General features: G+C 45.4%; 1 pseudogene; it reads left to right on the top strand.

The window, feature by feature from the left end:
- The first annotated feature begins 4,086 nt into the window (after window positions 1-4,086).
- LOC110568578 (ribosome maturation protein SBDS-like) lies at window positions 4,087-4,857 on the top strand (annotated as a pseudogene).
- Window positions 4,858-6,447: the final 1,590 nt, after the last annotated feature.

Below are 6,447 nucleotides of genomic sequence, written 5' to 3'. Positions count from 1 at the left end.
CTGTGTAGAGAGAAGCAAGACTGAGCCAATGGAAGGTTGAACGGTGACACAGTTGCAGCAGGGGATCCAGCTGATCCCCCAGGGAACTCTGAAGCTGAGACGCCCTTCAGAGATGTCCGGACTTGAGGCAAGGGGGCTGGGTCTTTGTGTCCCGGCACTAATCAGTCATGTGATGTGGGCTTCTGTGGGGAGGGGAGTAACTGGCAATGAGGCAGCTTCCTTTAGCCGAGGGTGATAAAGAAGAATATTATTCTGACACTTGTTAAAATGGTGAGGAAGGCTATTGCAATAGGGGAGAGAGGTCTGGCTCAACTCTCAATACAGCAAGTATGAGAGGGGATTTATAGGCAAGGAGCAGGGTGAGGGGTCGGGGATGAAAAATGAGGAAGAGGAGACATCAAGTGCAGGGGGATTCTTGCCAAACTGGCCTAGGAGGATTCTTGCTAAACTCAGGCCAATAACTTACACATCAAAGGTGGAGATGAGGACCTTGACTGGGTATCAAGGGTGGTCAGTTACCAAGGGATGAGGGGATTCACACTAAACTGACTTTTTTTTTTTTTTTTTTTTGAGACGGAGTTTCGCTCTTGTTACCCAGGCTGGAGTGCAATGGCGCGATCTTGGCTCACCGCAACCTCCGCCTCCTGGGTTCAGGCAATTCTCCTGCCTCAGCCTCCTGAGTAGCTGGGATTACAGGCACGCGCCACCATGCCCAGCTAATTTTTTGTATTAGTAGAGACGGGGTTTCACCATGTTGACCAGGATGGTCTCGATCTCTTGACGTCGTGATCCACCCACCTCGGCTTCCCAAAGTGCTGGGATTACAGGCTTGAGCCACCGCGCCCGGCCCACACTAAACTGACTTAGCAAGATTCTGGCTAAGACTGGACTCGAAAAATTTGCAGGGATGGACCCAGAGGCCCAAAGTTGAAGCCTGGTCAAGAAGAGGGCTCAGAGGAGCCTAAATAAAGTTTGGTTAAAGACAGAGCCTTTGTCAAGGGCCATGCTGAAGATGGGTCTCAGCTGTAACCCATTGGCCAGTGTGAGGAATGAGTTTTTCCTTGGTCTTGCAAGTGGCATCAGGTCTACCAGTGTCTGATGTTAAGGTTCTCTTTGCTTGTTCACTGGTTGCATGTGGTCACTTTCTGCCCTTCACATTTCCCTAACAAACACAATCTGGGTAGAGTCAGACAGAGAACTGTTAGGCTGAAGGGAGAAGAAATGGGGTTATTGGGATGACTGGAGCCAGACTAGAAACTAGATTACTGAAGCCAACATACTTTTATACTGCTTGGGCTCTGATGTTGAATAAACTGAGTTATTGGTGTCTGAGCCTCTCTCCTGCCTGGGAAGCAGAGATCAGTGACCATCTAGAATAGGCTATGCAAGCTGAGGGGGTCTCTCACCCATCGCTCTCATGTAATGGGTATGTCCAGGAGAGGGCTGAGGGTCAGGTAGAGATACAGGTGGCTCTAACAGGGTCATTAAAGCAAATGTAATCTAATTTGTCCCGGAAACCCCCAGTTTTATGGTGCAAATGCATTCAACTTTTACAGACTTTTACTACAAGTCATGCGACGTAGGACGATGTAAGACATTGGGCTCTCTGATGTCTCCCTGGTTATTTCTGGGAATCTCTAGGGGTGTCTCATGTGAAATCTGCCTTTTAGATGATTTTCCAGCTCTCTTAATAATGTCTGCTGTCCAAAAAACTACCTGAGGGCAGCACATCGCCAATGTCAATGCCAATGCCACTGGTGAGCTCCGTGAGATGGAGGTATTTGGATGAGGATGCCGCACCCTCATTGCTCCCATGAGGGGAGCATTACAACCATTACAACCCATCAGGGGCAACTCAGTCAGTGTTCCTGGGCCCCGTCTGTATAGGGGCCAGGATGGGTTCCACACAGAGCATGACGGGGCTTTCTGTGAAAAGCAGCTTTCTCGCTGTATTGAGAGGGCCCCAGAGAGCCAGGCTCTCTTTCTCTCACACCAAACACACGGGGGACAGACAGTAGCCATACCTGCTGCCGAAAGCGTGTCACAGACATAGTAACGAGCAGTCTCAGGGTGTGGACAGTGGATGAAAGGGCGGAAAGGCCCCAGGCCCTTCTTGATGTTGTTGACACACTAGATCAAGGACATTTTAAATAACCATCCCCCAGAAAATCTAATCTTATATGAACAGATAACTTTACTGTCCCAAGCCAGTTTGAATTGGGTTTTCTTTTATTTGCTATCTGAAGCTCTTTGACCCTATGCAGCTCTCTTTAACTTCTGTCTTTAGCTCCTCTCTTGAAAAGACTCAGATGTAAATCACAGGACTTAGTTTTTTGCTGTTTGCAAATATCTCCTCTCTCCTCTAACTGAAACTCCCCACAAATCCACCCATGGTGACCACCCTTGCATTCTCAGCCTCAGCTCTATCACAGTTGAGGGGTCTACCTGGGTCTCCTTAAATAAGCAGAACCTGAGACAGTTAATGGGAGGCAGATTACGGCACCAATGGCTGGAGAGCCTAGGAGGGTAGGGATGGGTACTTGGAATGAAATGTGGAGCCTCAGTTCTAGAATCAGAACTCTGGTTCCAAATCCCAACTCCACCAGTGTAAGACTAGGGTTGGGCCAGTCATTTACTTCCCCATGCCTCTACTTTAAATTGGGCTTAATAAGAGCATCTAACACAGAGGCTTTTTTTTTTTTTTGAGGATTAAATGAGATAATGTAGATAAGATGCTTAAATGGGGCTGATATACAGTAAGTGCATAATAAATGTTTCCCACTGTTGGCTGCTCTGATGGGTTATCTAGTGTGATCTGGGTGTGTGAAAAAGCACAGCAGGGGTCTGTTTCCCACCTTGGGGGTCTCAGCTCCTCCTGGGTGAGCTGGGCTAGTATCTGGGCTGAGTCTGCCTAAAAGCCCAGAGAAGGAATCGAAACTGGGTTAGTCCTTGGTGTGGAATTCTCTTGCTTTCTACATTGAATCCAAACAACTCCGTGGTGGTGATGGGGTGGGGCAGTAGGAGAGTAAGTGGCTGTTGTCATGTCTGAGCACACGCCCCGTTCCTCCTTCTGTGCGAGGAATTAGCCTGGATTTGAGTGTTTGGAAGGCATCAGAAGGTGGCTCACCGCAGCTTTAAACTTCTTTTCATCTTGCTCGGGCCCTGCCACATCTTTATTAGGTTTATAAACTCTTTTTTCCCCTTTCTTTTAAAAATCTCTGTTTATTTGTAGAGCCATTCATTTTAAAACTTGTGCAATATCTTAAATGTCATTTTTGCCCCAGTCTGCTCATAATGCATGAGCAAGTGCCTCTTACATAACTCTTACATGCAGCTCAGAGGCCTTTGAAAGTAATGATTCCCAGCAAGCATTTAACATGGACCATCATTACATAACATGGAAAATGCACAACTCCCATCATTAATTTGATCTAGTCTTTTGAAGTCAAGGAGATAGAGGCTACATATTGACCTTGCCAGCAGAACTGGTTAATTCTACTAGTTCGGGCTGGGTCTACTAAAGGCCTCAAGGAGAGTTGATGCAATCACATTTACTGCCCAGTGTAGTGAAATAACCAGCCAGACTCAGTCCTCAACCGGGTCATCTCTCTCAGACAACTGGCCTTCGTTTATTTTCTCTTTCCACTGTATTGGCCAGGGGAATTGGATTAATTGGCCTGTTGTTTTGGCATTGGGTACAGTCAAATCATTGGCCAACTCGGTGGGGGAAAAACATCTGTCAAGCTTGTTGTTCTGCTGGTCTGAAGCCCTGTGTAGACACAGCTGTACTTAAGATCTGTTGAGAAATATAGATCCAATGAACATGGTGGTTGGAGGCACTGGCTCCCTTTTGACATGGCTGTGTTGTGTTGGTGCTCCAAAATTCTTCATGCAAGAGGCCTCAATTTGCTTATATATTCTGGATGACTGATTAGTTGGAGGCTTTGCTGAGGTGCGTTAAGAATCATAGGGACAGGCCCGAAGCCGGTGAGTCGCGGCGCCGCGCAACTGCGGGTGGGTCAGTGCCTCGCACCGCTGAGGGCTCTCAGGCCGGGCGGCGCGAGTGTACCCTGGTTCACCGGCTCCTAGGTCTTTGAACAGCCGCGATGTCGATCTTCACCCCCACCAACCAGATCCGCCTAACCAATGTGGCCGTGGTACGGATGAAGCGCGCCGGGAAGCGCTTCGAAATCGCCTGCTACAAAAACAAGGTCGTCGGCTGGCGGAGCGCGTGGAAAAAGACCTTGATCAAGTTCTGCAGGGGCACTCAGTGTTTGTAAATGTTTCTAAAGGTCAGGTTGCAAAGAAGGAAGATCTCATCACTGCGTTTGGAACAGATGACCAAACTGAAATCTGTAAGCAGATTTTGACTAAAGGAGAGGTTCAAGTATCAGATAAAGAAAGACACACACAACTGGAGCAGATGTTCAGGGACATTGCAACTATTGTGGCAGACAAATGTGTGAACCCGGAAACAAAGAGACCATACGCCGTGATCCTCATCGAGAGGGCCATGAAGGACATTCACTATTCAGTGAAAACCATCGAGAGTACAAAACAGCAGGCTTCGGAAGTAATAAAGCAGTTAAAAGAGAAAATGAAGATAGAGCGAGCTCACATGAGACTTCGGTTCATCCTTCCAGTGAATGAAGGGAAGAAGCTGAAAGAAAAGCTCAAGCCACTGATCAAGGTCATAGAAAGTGAAGATTATGGCCAACAGTTAGAAATCATATGTCTGATTGACCCGGGTTGCTTCAGAGAAATCGATGAGCTAATAAAAAAGGAAACCAAGGCAAAGCTTCTTCGGAAGCGCTCAATGTGAAAGATGTGGAAGAAGGAGATGAGAAATCTGAATGATGTCCATCAGTTTCTTCACCTCTAAACACTAACGTGTTTTTGTTTCCCACAGCACTGTTTCGTGTCTGTGGTCTGCCAAATACATGCTCAAACTATTTGACATTTTCTATCGTTGTGTTAACAGTGGACACAGCAAAGCTCTCCTACAGAAGCATAATAATGTGGGAATGATTAAGTTTTAATTATAAACTGGGGTCTAAATCCTAAAGCAAAATTGAAACTCCAAGATGCAGAGTCCAGAGTAGCATTTTGCTACTCTGTCTCATCCATTGATAGCTTTCCAAAATGAAAGTTATTTGAGGCAACTCTTGTGGGTAAAAAGTTATTTGTACAGTAGAGTAAGATTATTTGAGGGGTATGTCTGGCTATACAACAGGGGGAGTCTTTACTAAAAAATAAACATGATGCTTCATTTCTACTTAATGGAACTTGTGCTATGAGGGTCATTATGGTGTCATAATGTAAAGTTTGGATGATGTTCCTGATTATCTGAGAAACAGATACAGAAAAACTGTATAGGACTTAAATAATATTCATTGAACATGCTGCCATAACTTAGATTATTCTTGGTTAAAAAATAAAAGTCACTTATTTCTAATTCTTAAAGTTTATAATACACATTAATATAGCTAAAATTGTATGTAATCAATAAAACCACTCTTATTTTTATTAAACTAAAAAAAAAAAAAAGAATCATAGGGACATAGGTTTGCATCTTGGCCACTAATTACTTGTGTGACCTCTGGAAGTCACTTTCCCTACAGAGCCTCAGTTGCTTCACCTGTAAAGTGGGAACAATTCCCATAGTACCTGCCTCATGCCATTGTTGCCAGGTTTGGGGACCAATCATCTTGGTATGCCCAGGATTGAAGGAGTTCCTGAGATGTGACTTTTGGTTTTAAAACTGGGACATTCCTGGAAAATGAGCAGTCACCTGGTGAATATTAAATGAGACAGAGTCTGCAGAGTATTTAAGACATGTGAAAGACATTTTATAAAGACTGGGTATATTATTACAGTCTAGTTTTTGATCAAGCACCCATTGTCTGGAGCTAGTGAAAAATGAGATGATCCCTCCTTCAAGATAGTGTGAGTTCCTCATAGCATAGGACGGGCCACTCTCCTCTCTCATATGTGCCATTTACCACCCCAATTCTTCCTCTGTGTCAGATGAGGTTGACAGGCTTCTAGAGTTTCAGGAACAGTTAAACTAAGAAGGGCCCAGCTTTTCATCACAATCTAGAACTCTCTGGCTCTAAAGCCAGGAAGCCTGCATTCTGTGTCCTGCTCTGCCACCACCTAGTTACGTGACTGAGATGGTAGCACTTTACTTTGGTGAGACTCAGTTTCCTCAAAGGGAGAGAATGATATCGTTGCCTCGTGGGGCTCTCGTGAGCTAGAAAGAAATCATGCATGTAAAAGGGCTTGCTGAACTGCAAGACATTATTCAGATGGGAAATGTTTTTTAAGGGCCTAATCCAGCAGATTTTCTTCACTTCAGGAAAGAATGGAAGACTTCCACTATCTTTAGACTTGGAGCCCAATATCCAACAGTTGGCCACCCTGCCACCAGGCTCTTGCTACATGATA

The sequence above is a fragment of the Aotus nancymaae genome, unplaced genomic scaffold, assembly GCF_030222135.1.
Source record: "Aotus nancymaae isolate 86718 unplaced genomic scaffold, 86718_ANA_hifiasm-v0.15.2.pri h1tg000015l_1, whole genome shotgun sequence".
Classification (NCBI taxonomy): domain Eukaryota; kingdom Metazoa; phylum Chordata; class Mammalia; order Primates; family Aotidae; genus Aotus; species Aotus nancymaae.
Note: the sequence above shows the minus strand (reverse complement) of the source record. Positions and strands in the feature narration are given on the sequence as shown.